Source organism: Pinus tabuliformis, chromosome 4_1 (assembly GCF_031772625.1).
Source record: "Pinus tabuliformis cultivar Carrire ecotype Pingquan chromosome 4_1, CPIR1, whole genome shotgun sequence".
Taxonomy (NCBI): domain Eukaryota; kingdom Viridiplantae; phylum Streptophyta; class Pinopsida; order Pinales; family Pinaceae; genus Pinus; species Pinus tabuliformis.
In genome coordinates, this window is record NC_142303.1 from 699,438,806 (window position 1) to 699,453,637 (window position 14,832).

The 14,832-nt window shown below is 30.3% G+C and overlaps 1 long non-coding RNA gene across 1 annotated transcript; it reads right to left on the reverse strand.

The window, feature by feature from the left end:
* Positions 1 to 12,867: 12,867 nt before the first annotated feature.
* On the reverse strand, positions 12,868 to 14,517 carry LOC149178067 (uncharacterized). Its single transcript, XR_016258820.1, has 2 exons — positions 14,395 to 14,517; positions 12,868 to 14,124 (listed from the first exon to the last, which is right to left on the reverse strand). It is a non-coding gene; the product is annotated as an uncharacterized LOC149178067 (long non-coding RNA).
* Positions 14,518 to 14,832: the final 315 nt, after the last annotated feature.

The window sequence follows — 14,832 nt, forward strand, 5'->3', positions numbered from 1 at the left end:
TTTGTATGTTTGAGAAGGAACTACCAGCGAGTTTCATGGAATTGCAGGGTCATCTTCTCATTCACCTAGTAGATGAGGTTGGATTAGTTTGGGTGGTTTCTTATCATTAGATGTTCTTCTTAGAGAGGTACATGAAGAAATCAAAAGGTTTTATTTAACAAAGGGAAAAACCCGAGGGGCCCAAGATAGCGGGGTACATATCATATAAGCCTTTCTATTATTCCAATGGGCACATCAAGTAGATTGACAACACACCAGGTGTAGTGATTTGGGACAACAAAAGGGATGAAGACAAAAGAGAAGGGGGGCTTCTCGAAATGAATGGAATAAAGTGCATGATAAAGAGTAAGTAACTTATCATTTGTCAAATTTATACACAATAACTATTCACATTGAACTTCATAATGTATATTTTTGATCGCATATGTATTATATATGTCGGTTTGATTTCATTAGAAAATTCACAAAATTGGAGCCATTAACACCCGTTCATTCTTTACAATTCGGAAGCAACACAAGCATGGGTCACATTGTATGAACAAAACTGGGGGAAGTGGGATAGTGATAGGAAATAATTTAGATGGTTGAATGGCAGAATCATGCCTTATCTTGATCATTTAAAAGAAATTATGCCAATGATTTTCCCCAACAATTAGGCTTCTAGCCAAGTCAGAGAGACATATGGTGCATTTGGTCGTTACATACGTGCTGAAGAGGATGCACTAAACCTAGAGATTGTGTGCAACAACCCGATAATAATGTCTTTTTGTACATTTTTAACTTCATAATGCACCTTTAAATTGTAACATTTATATTTTAGATTTTAATTATGTTAGGGTTATTAGACACATGACACTATGGTTTTTCACTTTTTTATAGGTGCATTTTTTCCCATCTGTGTGGGCATGTGGACATCATTTTCACACGGAGGATGTTGATGATGGAAGCATGACACAAGACTGTGGAGTGGAATTCGAGTTCAGCTAATCTAGTCATGTTAGCCAATGGGATCAAAACCTAATACAAGGGATGTTAGGTTACGTCAGAAAGATACAAGATCTCATTGAAGTGGAATTCTCTTCATTCTAATGTGCTATTTTTAGGTGCAAGTATGGGACACCTTTGATCGAAATAATGTAAAGGGAGATCGTGATAGTGGGTTGATAGCTATCAACTCTAGAAAGATGTGGCATGAAGCTAGGGAGTCTTATGTTTTCCCCAAATGTTGCAACCAAGTGTTTCTTTACCTAGATGTGTTGGAAAGGAATTGGTGGTTTGTATTAAGACAAGACCATAGATCAAAACATATTTTTAAGAACAACAATGTTATCATGCCAAGAGAGGAAGATAATGAAGGTGATGACAACGAAGAGTGATATGTACTTGTGTTATTTCATCATTTATACTATTGTTTTATTTTCTGTTTTCTTTATTTCTCTATTTATATTGCTTTTTATTCATCTTCATGGAATTTTAAATATTTGGTAAGATTCACAAATGTTTTTACACGTCTTTTCAAGTGGAAACATTTTTACACTTAAAACTATGTATTTCTAATTGTGTAATTTATAATTTAAAAGTTAAACTTTTAACATATTTCTTTAATCTAAGTTTGTGATAAGTTTAATTTGGATTTTGTGATAATTTGGTTTTCAACTTAGTTGTTTTTTTATTACATACTTTTATCATTGCTTTAAGAAAATTTTAAATTATGCCCCCAATGTTGACTAAAACCAAAATTAATGAAGTAATTTAAAAATTTGATAGCAATCAACTTACAAAATAATGATAAAAACAACAAATATAGGAAGATTTGCATCCACACAATTTTAGGGCTAATAAAACTCGTATGATTGGAGATCATAACCTTTTTATAATAACAATTTTTAGGGTAGAAGAGTCTATTAAAAAAGAATAAATAGTACAATGAAAAAAATATTTATTCATATGTAATTATTTTTTGAAAAATAATTTAGTTAGAATGAATATGTATGAACTATCTATACAATAGGAAAATATTTGTGGTAATTTTACAATTATAGTTTCAACCATAATAAAATTTGTAATTTATAAAAATATATTTGCATTTTTTATTTAAAGCAAGTCTTTTTGCACGTAATTTCGGATTTTAAATATTAATATAAGTCCACCAATATATAATCTATTATAAATATATATCATTTCATAAAAAAATAAAAAATTAAATCATGATGATGACCATCTAACAAACATAAACATAATCTAAAGTACACATTCAAATTCACTAACATCATCTAATTATATACACCTCTGGCACATATAAAAGTCATTAGTTAGCACACAAATCTAATAATTTAATAAGACATTATCACACATCTAACAATATCTCATGCTAATAGATTTCATGCTAATTATATTGTTTTTGTTCCTCTTGTTAGCGTTTTGTATAATTAATAAGATATTGAATTTAACTTTGTAAGATATTAAATTTAAATTTGTAAAAGTAGCTATAAATATTAAATTTATATTACTTGAAACTTTCATCATTTTAGTGATAAGTTAGATTCTATTAAAATATTTTTTTTTAAGTTATATTGAATCTAAATTAGTTATAAAAGTTTTGACTTAAGTTTTTTAAATTTAACAATAAATTAACTTTTATACATAAACTTACTAGATTTTTTTTTATATATTTTTAAATAAATATTATTGATAATTTATTGATTGCATTTTCATATTTATTAATATAAACCTTACGAATTAAAAAAAATAATTTAAATTTAAATTTAAAAATACATATTAATTTAAGACCTATATTTTAAATAATAACAATAATTAATAAATATAATTTTTAACATGCGTCAGTCATACCGAAGCTTTGGAAAAGATTCGTTGATGACACTGGTATTGTCTGGTCTCATGGTCCTGACGAGCTAGATCGTTTCTTCAGTCACCTCAATAACCAGTCCGCCGCCATTAAATTCACGATGGAAAAAGAAGATAATGGTTGTCTTCCGTTCTTGGATGTTCTCATCACTAAGAAGGTGGATGGTTCCTTTTCTCATCAGGTGTTTAGAAAGAAGACGCATACTGAACAATACTTGCATGCGTCTTCGCATCATTTCCCCGCTCAGAAGATAGGTGTTCTTAGCACGCTTGCCACACGTGCTGTCAGAATTTCGGATGAGGAGAGCTTGGAAGCAGAGAAGGCTCATCTCCTAGATGTCTTTGAGAAGAATGGTTACAATAGGTACCTAGGTCAAAAAGCCTTCCTCAGGGCCAAGAAGGAGCCTTCAATCCGAAGAGTCCCGAAAGACCATATCATGGGTGTGAACCTGCCTTACATCCAAGGGACCACAGATAGGATTGCGAGGGTTCTGAGGAAGTACGATGTGCCCGCGACTTTTAGACCGCTCCGCACGATCCGTGGCTCCCTCAGGTCTGTGAAAGACCCTATTGACCCTAAGGACATGAAGGGCGTCTATGTCATTCCCTGTTCCTGTGGAACCCCTTATATTGGTGAGACTGGTCGCTCTATCAATCAACGGATTAGTGAGCGTTCGGCTGACTTAAGACATGGTAGGACTAAGTCCTCTGCCCTGGCTGAACATGCGGGGAAGACTATGCACCATGTCTGTATAGAAGATGCTCAAGTCATTGCCAAAGTTGCGCAGTTTCACCATCGTAAATTTAGAGAGGCCCTGGAGATTGAAAAAAGGCCGATCAATCTTAATAGGGATGATGGCTGGAAGATTAGCAGTTGTTGGGTCCCAGCCTTGTCTTCCTAGCCTCCTCTTTCCCCTTTTGTTAGGTCTTAGTGTTTCTGTCTTTCCCCTCCTCCAGTTCTGTTTTTGGTGGGTTTTTCATGGAGTGCAGGAGTTAGTATTATGTTGTTTCGAGCTAATTAAGGTATTAACCTTATCCCAGGGGATATATTTAAATTTGATTAGATTATTTACTTGGACTGGTTCCCTATTTATTGATAAGTAATAACAGGGTTAATTTTAATAAAAAATTTAGTAATAAATATAGATATAAATTACTAATTTAGATTATGGATTTACATAATAATGATTTAACTAGAATACGTATTTAATATCAGAAATATATATTATTAGGTAAATATAGATTATTTAGTAAACTTAAATTATTGTATGAACTTATTATTTTAATTTCGAATGGGCCATCACATTAAAATAATTCATAAAAATGATTTATTTTGGAGAGGATCTTGGACCCTTAATTTTAATAATTCACAGTGACCTATTGTAACTATATTTTAATACTATTTATTCTATTTAGATAATTTTTGGAATAATAATAATAATAATTTATCATTATTCAGTTGACCATAATTTACCATTGGACCTTGTGATTTAAACAATTATTATTAAATAATTATACAGTTACCTATTATAACTAAATTCTAAGAATAATAATAATTTAATACTATTTATTTAAATAATTTAAAGATAATAATTAAATTTAGGTTTTTCATTAAATATTTATTATTAACTAATAATAATAAATTATTAGCTTCTATTATTAGTAAAATCTAGGGTTTGACTTTGATCCTCAGGTCAAAATTAGCCATTGCAATATAGCCATTGGAATCTCTGCACACTCTATTTAATCAAGCTAAACCAGATCAGTTTGTCAACTTGTCCTGACGATGAACCACACTGGTTGGTTCGAAACGCGTCGACAAATGATTGATTATGTGATTTTGTCGAAGATTTTTTAGACAAATAAACTTTAATTATTCATAAATATTATTAATAAATAAACTTTAATTTAATTAGTTTGAGATGAAAAAAGAGCATGGCTGACTGCTTTGCTGACTGCGCACTTTACTTTACCCGTGCGAATGGTTAGTTTCTTTCTGGTCAGTGTCAGCCTTGGAGAAAGTTTATTCGAAGCAAAGAATGAATATATATCTTTGGGATGTACCTTTACTCAAAGTTTATTCTACTCAGTTGTCTACATTTGAGAATTGAAAATTTTGGGTCACCCATCAATGGAATGAGCGGGAACAATTTCGTTGGCATAATTAAAAAAAAAATTATTAGCATTGCGATTGAGAATATTTCGGGATGGAACATGGAGATAGAGCGGAAGGAAGACGAGGCATACCTTAGATTAACACATTGCTAGAGAGATAAGGCATGGCATAATTAAAAAAAAAATTATTAGCATTGCGATTGAGAATATCTCGGGATGGAACATGGAGATAGAGCGGAAGGAAGACGGGGCATACCTTAGATTAACACATTGCTAGAGAGATAAGGCAGGGGATATTATGTATATTTTTAAGTAGATTATAGTTGGAAAAACGATTACTTCACATGGGAAAATTTCAAAAACCAAAAGAGAACTATGATCCAAATGAAAGAATTGTTCGATATGATAAGATATTTTCAGGTTGTACCGATGGAAGACTTTACCATTTCAAAGATATAATGACTTTCATAATTTAAAAATATATATAGTATTAAGATTATAAATTTTGAAAAAATAGTTATGTAAGAATAACATATTCTCTACAATTTCACAAGTTTTTGTAGCAATATTCTATCATTTAGATACTCAAAAATTACATTAATAAAAACATGTGTTATATTTTGTGTAAAAAATAACATATGAATATTAGAAAAACTCAAAATTCACATTTAATATTCCAATATCAAATATATTATCTTTAACCCATAATAACTTTAAAAAAAATATCTACATAATGCCTTCTATTATAAATTAACTTTTCAAATAAACATATAAAAATAAAAATATTATATCTAACTTTGTTTTTTTTTAATATATTAATATTCACGATTTCATTTTTAATATATATATATATATATATATATATATATATATATATATATATAATACAGTGGTTATTAGTCTTTATATTTGAACACCAATAATTATCACATAGGAAAACAATTGAAAAAATACACCCATTCATTATTGATTTTGTAGATATTGTAGCCAAACATGAGATATAGTCCACTATGAAAATGTGAAACAGCGCATAGCATATGCATGCCTATCTAATTGGCAATTCCCTTTCTTTTTAAAAAATGGCACTATGTGTTGAGCTTTATGTTTATTTGAGTTATTTAACATAGTGTTACATTCTTTATCTTGATAGCATCATAATATACTTTTAATTTAATGACAAAACTTCATATTGTTTTAAGTATAATGTAAATATTTAAACAAATTTTCGCAAAATATATTCTTAATAACGTCTTTCGGATAACCTCTATAATATTTCTCTTTAAACTTACTTATATGTTTTGAGCTTATTACTAAACCTCTTTTATTATTATTAGTAGCTTTTGTTTTTTATTTTTATTTTTTATTTTTTATTTAGAAATTGAAATAAAATATTAATATTATAATACTTTTATAAAGGATTAAATATAATAATTAATTATTTTATTATAACCTCTTATAATATTTCTTTTTTAATCTGATCTATCATTTTAATGACCCTTTTAATTTAATTTTAATTTGAAATAAGATTTTTAGGGTTATAAAGGGCTAAATAACTTTATTATTTTATAATAATAAATAATGAAAAATAAAATTATTTAATTGATTTAACTTAAACTTTTTTAATTCAAATATTTTCTCTGCCCTCAGTCAAACTAGTTGTTACTCACTAATGGCTAGTTAGCATCTCTCTACATCTATTTATTTCATTGTCTGGATGGTGCCTCATCTTATCCTGAAAATGAACCACACTAGATGGTTCGAAACGTGTGATAAGAACGCGTGATAAGAATATTTCTATGAGATTTTCTCAAGAAGATGTTATTAATAATATTATGGATCACAGAAGTCTTAGCTCAAAAATATATTCTATATATTTGTATTAAAAAATTATATTCTTTACCTAATTTTATTAAAAAATACTTTAACGTGTATTATAAAAAAGGACATTGAACCATATTTTACATCATTCTAAGTATATTGAGGAGATTGAGACCCATAACTTAATCACCATAGTGTTTAAGAAATGTGTGTAGATATGATAACATTTATTAACAATTAGACTTTGATATTTTGCATTTGTGATATAATATTAATAAAGGTGTATAATAATAGAAAGCATATTAAAAAGTAATATAGAATTTTTTTTTATTAATTTAAAATTTATTTTTAATAATAAATAAATTTTATAATATATTATTTATTTATATTTTAATAATAAAATTATATTTCATTAAATTAATTTAATAATTATATTATTTATTTTTTTAGTTTTATATTATTTAAAAATTAGAAAAAAAAACCTTTAAAGCATATCTAACCTATTTCATACTAATTTAATAATTAAATTTTTATTTTTTTTTAATGTTATGTTATTTAAAAATGAAAAAAAAAAAACCTTTAAAACATATCTAACATATTTCATACGAACATATTGAACATAATTATTCTACTCAACATATTGTAAATAATTATTCTACTCAATTGAGTACATTTGAGAAATGAAAATTTTGGGTCACCGATCAATTAAATGAGCGGGAACAATTTCATTGGGATAATTAAAAGAAAAGATTATTAGCATTGCGATTGAGAATATTTCGGGATGGGACATGTAGATAGAATAGAAGGAAGCCGAGGCATACGTTAGATTAACACATTCCGATAGAGATTATAGAGATTAGGCATGGAATATTATGTATATATTTTAAGTATATTATAGTTGAAAAAACGGTTATTTCACTAACAAAAATAATTGTAAAGCAAATTATTGCTCGGCTATTAACTTTATTGGATATATTTGCATGTGATTAATAAACTAGCAATTGTCCCAAAAGGTACAAAGAGAGGCCGGTAGGATTATTAAATTGGAATTGTTGAATTTTTCTAAAAGAGATGTTGGTTCAAGCCTAATGGATGAGCAATTTGAGCTGGTTAAAGGCTTTCTAATTGTTTTTTATTATGGTAAAATTATATTGATAATTCATTGGTTTTACTTTCAAAAGCTTGAAGGAATTTGAAGAGTAGGTATAGAATTTCTTTGTGGGATTTGATCCCAAAATCATTGATTTGTACATACATACTCAATGAAATGTTAATTGGTTGAAACCCTGCACAAATGTTTGATATAAGCAAATAAGCCGAAAAAGTTGAAAGGCTTAGACTTGCTTGGGACAAGCATAATCCTTACTCCACTCCAAATAAGAGTTGCAGTATACGGATTAGGATACTATGCAGGAAAGCATGCCTTATGAATAGAAAAGGCAAAAGATAACAGTGTTTTAATTGCCATATGCAAGGCTTTCATAGATTGTTTTAGTATAAGTTTTTATTAGCTCATTTTTAAATATTTAGACTACCCCCTTTGGCTGTTTTAGTATAAGTTTTTATTAGCTCATTTTTAAATATTTAGACTACCCCCTTTGGTTTTGAAGGTGTGACCTCTTAGGAGGAAACACGTGCTCTTAACCATTAGGCCCACTCAAACTGTATTCATATATGTAATGATCTATTGTTTTTAGAATAAACAAATAATATAAAAACATTCATTAAATTTAAAGATTTGAATAATTTACATAGCTAGTAAGTTTGGGAAAAAATAATATTATATTAAAAATATTCTAGAGTTCTATTAAAAATGAGTATACAACAAATTGAGATATCTTTAAAATGAAGGATATCAACAATGCAAATCTAAATTTTGTAATTCTTAGCATCAAAGAACTTACAAGTCTTTTGCATATATATATATATATATATATATATATAGTATATTTATTTTTATTTTTGAAAAATAAGTCAATCAAAAATCTTAAGAATACCCATACATCTAATTTTGCATGGGTTCAAGCTCTACAATGATGAGCTCTTGCCCGTAATTTTTGTGTTTGGGCTTATGATTAAGATTCTCAACTTTAAACATTACTATAGTTGGTGGGGGAACTTGCCATTTTATTATGGAGGAAACTTGTAATTTTACTTTTAAAAAGTATGATGTCCTTTTCTTGGCTTTTTAGTTCCAAAATGAATTTCAACTATATATTTTTTAATATAATTAAATAATATGATATAATTGTTCATTTGCTCGATCATATCAAAAATTCTTAAAATAAGAAATACTATATAGTAATATTTTTATGGAAGGTTAAACTCATATTTACTTTTATTATTATTTAAAGAGCAATTTCTAAATATGTAATGCTCCAATACAATTATAATACTTGACCTTTCATTAAAAAAAAATTAAAACCATGATTAGTGTTGGGTACATGTTAGAGAGGCTAAGCAAGGTTAGATGGTTCTCTTCTAGGCCTAAGCATTGCTAGAAATGTTCGGGAAGTCAACCACTCCCAGTTCGCAGATGACACTATCCTTCTTAGTTATTGCCTCAATATTCAAGAGTATCTTGGATTTATACCTTCTTTTGTTTGGGGGTTTGATCAATAAAAAGAAATTTCAATTGATTGGTTGGAATTTCTTTGGGGTTATTTTGACTGAAATTTCCAGATTGTTGTGGTTCCCAGTTTATATTGACAGAAACTCCTTTTCCTATCTTGGGATTCCAATACCCTTTATGTAGGAGTCTAGGGAAGACTAGGATTCTGTTGTGCATAAAATCAAAAAAAGTATTCAATATTTGGGAGCAAGGTGGCTAAATATATCAGGCAGGGTTATTCTGATCAAATCGGTTCTCTCCTCCCTTCTAGTGAATCTGGGGTCAGGTTTGTTAACTCCAAAGAACATAATTCATAGATCAAGTAGTCTAATCTGGAAATTCCTTTGGCAGGGAGGCAAAAATAATGAAAACAAATTCCATCATGTCAACTGGAAAATGGTAAGGTAACCAAGGAATATGGGGGATTAGCAATCAAAGACCTCGAATTCATGAATCTAGCTCTTGGTGCCAAACTAGTTTGGAGGTTACTCTCGAATTCAAATGAATGGTGGAAAAAAGCCTTTACAAGGAAATACTTCCACAAAAATCGTCTCCTCAGACCTGAAGGACAAGTTTGAGAAGGGAAAGGTACCAAAATTTGGAAGCTTTTCAAAACAATGACCCCGCTTTTGTTGAATCATCTAGGTTGGAAATCAGGTAACGAGAAGTTTATTCATATGTGGAAATATCACTCTCCCCTGTCTAATCTATTAGCTGATGACCAGGGGTTTATGGATCTTGAAAACTGGATGATAGAACATGGTTTTACTCATCTAGCTGACATTTCTAGCTGGGATGAACAAGGAAATTGGAATGGGTGGAGAACATTGAATCTTCCCAAGAATTTGTTGCATCATTGACATTCAATACTATGCCATCTAAAAGGGTTTGTGCATATTTCTACCAGCAAATTGGATAAACAAATTTGGCTTGGAGGGAAATTTAAAAAGTATAAAGTCAAAGAGGGATACACTATGCTCATTAAGAAACTTCCCTCTCCATCTCCAACACAAATATGGGAAAATATTTGGAACAAGGATGGTCTCCCAAAGGTCAACATCTTCTGTTGGGAGCTGGTCCATGAGAAAATTTTGACAACTGAGAACCTCAGAAAAAGAAACATCCATGGGCCTTCTTGTTGCATGCTTTGTGGCAAGGCAAAGGAATCCATCAAGCATCTCTTTTTCTTTTGCCCATTCTCAGTGGATACTTGGAAATTTGCTCTCATGCATATTTTTCATCTATCTTTTATTCTTGGTGAGTGGAATGTGATGTTTAATTTATGGCGATCTCAATATCCTTTTCCTAAGAAATCTAACTCCCTCTTTATGCGATGCTGGATGACAGTTCCAAAGTTCCTTTGTTGGTCGATTTGGCTTTGCCCAAATCAAGTGATCTTCCAAGTAAATGTTGCTCCCTAGAATTTGTTGCCATGAAAGGAATACAACTCCTATTTGAGGTGATATCCTCTCAAGGATATGATGAAGAGGAAATAAAGGATCTATCTGTAGAAGAAAAATAATGGCTCAAAATTTCTAAAAACTCAAAGTCTACCTCCAATAAAAAATAATAATAAAGTCCCTACATTCTGTATTAGACTATCCAGGGAAAATTTCGAAGAATGGCAAAGGAATATAGGGAAAGTTCAAATTTTTTTCAATGGTGCTTCGAAAGGTAACCTCGGGGAGGCAGGAGTAGGAAGGGTGATATTTAACCTCGAAGAAAAAAATGAAACAAAGTAAGCATGGGGGCTTGGGAAAACCTCGAATAACCAATCCGAAGCTCTTTCTCTTTGGCAAGGTTTGAAGATAAGCAACTCCAAAGGCATAAACAAATTGATTATTGCTGGTGACTCAAAATGCTTAAACTTTCATTTGTCAATTATTGTCCAAGTCTAAGAGGTTAATATGGATATAATGTATTTGTACCAACTTTTAGAGTCTTAAAGGGGAATGCCTTGTAAATGAGTAAGGAACATTTGCTAATAATTTAGCCTCTCTAACATGTACCCAACACTAATCGCAGTTTGATTTTTTTTTAATGAAAGATAAAGTATTATAATTGTATTGGAGCATTACATATTTAGAAATCACTCTTTAAATAAATTTAAAAAATAAACATGAGTTTAACCTTCCATAAAAATATTACTATACAATATTTCTTATTTTAGGAATTTTTGATATAATCAAGCAAATGACCAATTATATCATATTCTTTAATTATATTAAAAAAAATATAATTGAAATTCATGTTGAACTAGAAAACCAAGAAAAAGACATCATATTTTTTTCAAAAGTAAAATGACAAGTTCCCTCCATAATGAAATGGCAAGTTCCCTCTGACAAGTTCCCTCCACCAACTATAGTAATGTTTAAAGTTGAGAACCTTAATCATAAGCCCAAACCCAAAAACTATGGGCAAGATTTCATCATTGTAGAGCTTGAACCCATGCAAAATCAAATGTATGGGCATTTTTAAGGTTTTTGATTGATTTATTTTTCAAAAATAAAAATAAAATATAGTATTATTTATATATATTTGCAAAAGACTTATAGGAACTTTGAGGCTAAGAATTATAAAATTTAGATTTGCATTGTTGATATCCTTCATTTTAAGGATATCTCAATCCATTGTTTACTCATTTTTAATAGAACTTTAGAATATTTTTAATATCATGTTATTTTTTTCTCAAACTTACTAGCTATGTAAATTATTCAAATCTTTAAATTTAATGAATGCTTTTATATTATTTGTTTATTCTAAAAAGAAAAGATCATTACATATATGAAATTAATATTTCCATATTTATAAAATAAGTATAGATGTTCATCTCTAATTATATTTTTCCACATAATTGTTTTAAAAATGAGGTAATGAAAACTTATGTTAAAACAATCAAATAAAGGATGAGTTAATAAAAACTTATACTAAAAACACCAAATAAATGTTTTATAGATAGAAATTCTCTTATAAGAAGTAATAATTAAAATAAACTTATATTAATGCAATTTTCATTTTTCATCACAATCTTACTATAGTTTTAAAAAACATGAGATGTTGAATAATTGATGTTAACAATTTTTTTCCTTCTACTTTTCATTTTTAATATTTTCTATATAAAAATAATAATTTTTTTTTATCTTAAATTAAAATATAAACTTTAATAAAAAGAAAATTCTATAATCACAATGACCATTTTTAGTTTAAATTACCATATTAATTTTAATAAGAAAATTTATAACTTATTAAATATGTAAAATAATAATATTAATAAAATGAATAAAAATATTAAAACAAAACACATAGGCCATTTCTTTCATTTCATAAAAATTTAGAAAAATACAACTCTATACAATTACATTAAGTGGCCAATTTTCAAAAACATTAAAAAAATAATAAAATGTTGAAATACACATAAACTTTTCCCACAGAAAGTATTCGCTCTTCCTCATTTATCATTTATGACTTCCACTGTATGCTAGGAAATTCCATATATCAAACAGATTTTACATCAATATACAAATGGTAAACTACACTCGATAGCATGACCAACCAGCATATATCAACAAATGCAAGGTCCGACAAAATTAATCCATTGACTCTAGTTGTTAGTAGGGACACATTGACACAGAATCCATATACCAAACATTCAAACTTGACTTTGACAACTATGGTGGCATTTTCGAACAGAAATAGTTTGGCAGTTCCATTTAGGGCATGCGTGGGATATGCAGGGTCTTCCACCTTGTGCATAGCTCTCCACAATCTAACGGTCAACCTGAAAACACAAGAACCAGACCGTGCACATTTTTTTTAATTCTCAAAATCCATTGTTACCTAAAAAATGATTCTTTTTCCTATAAACAAGGTAAATGACTTATCAGAATCCAACCGAGATGCTCTTTTAGTCTGCTAGAATTGGGACGGAACTCCCATGGATCCCCAATATGAGTTCAAATGCTAACAAGGATCTACATTTTCCCGAGAATGAAAAGAGACAATCATGGACAGCTTAAACGTTTTCAATTTCAATTTCCCTGACCATTCCAAAAATGTAAGAAGAGCATTCGAACCCTCAGAATTATTTTCAGAAAACACGAATTAAGAAAAAAGGACAAAACAACGAGGCCATAGCATAAATGTGTCCAATTTCGGGTATTCATGAAGTGATTTCTTGGGCGCGCTAAAATTTGAAATTTGAAATATCAAATTGAATGCAGCCAGCCGTAAGTATCACTCAGGCGGGACAGTGGTGGCGGCGGCTCCTGTTCATTGTCAAACCTCTGGGAGATGAAAACGCACGTCAGGGAAATCGGAGCTGCCAGAAAATTTGAGACCCATCATCTTTGCCATGAGCCATCATCCATAGCGATATCACATCCATCTCCAAAAAGTCTTATTATAGACTACTTCAATGAAATATACGTATCATATGATATACTGGACTTATCAGACACCAGCTGGAGAGACTCGTATAATTGAACAGACTAAATCAGGTGTGGCAGGTACAAGTACCACACTAGCAGTTGGGCCCGTGCTTGCAATCATTTTCCAGAGATACTTCTGCACCATATCTGTTTACAACGAATTCAAGTATATGGAAAAATTTTCTCTCTAAAACCATGAAATAAAATTAATAACAACTACTCTGAACAAAACGGTACCCCATCTCATAGCTTGTCTTCACAATACCATCCATCTGGAATCCTTTCTTGCTGTGGAACAAAACAATCCAAACATGAAACAAACTTAGTCATAAAACTCATCTGATATAAAGTTATTGGTTTTTTCTTTTTTTTTGAAAAAAACTTAGATTCGAATCCATGACCAAAACAATCCAAACTTCGGACAACCTTAATCCTAAAACCCATCTCATATAAAGTTGTTGGTTTTTCTTTCTCGACTTAGATTCGAACGCATGACCAAGTGAATGAAATTGGGAAAGCGAATGAAATAAATTGAGATGAAAAAGGTAGGCAACATACGTGCACTGGCTCTTGTCAGCGCAGTCGCAATTTCCCCAATTGCTCGACATGCCTGCAATAACAATTATCAGAAAAATAGATTACTTACACTTCTGAAGTTCTAAGTTCTCCAATGCTCCCTTGGCTTCTTAGTCTCTGGTCGCCCACCCATATATATAGTGCATGCCATGGGCGGGAAAATTTGTGGACGCTCTTTGTCGGCGAGTCACTCACGGGAAATATGGAATCTAGGCCTCGTAAGCGTGCCGAAGAGCCCTCCTCGAAAGTGACGAAGCGGGCAGGTGGTCGCAGCCTTCCTATCTTGGAAATCCGATTTGTGGGATGGGAAGTGCAGAGCATCTTCTGAACTCGATAAAGCCTAGCGCGCACGTCAAGTTTAGACCCACAAGCTTGACTTGGATGAACTAGGAGAGGAATATATCATTATTGGTGCGAGTT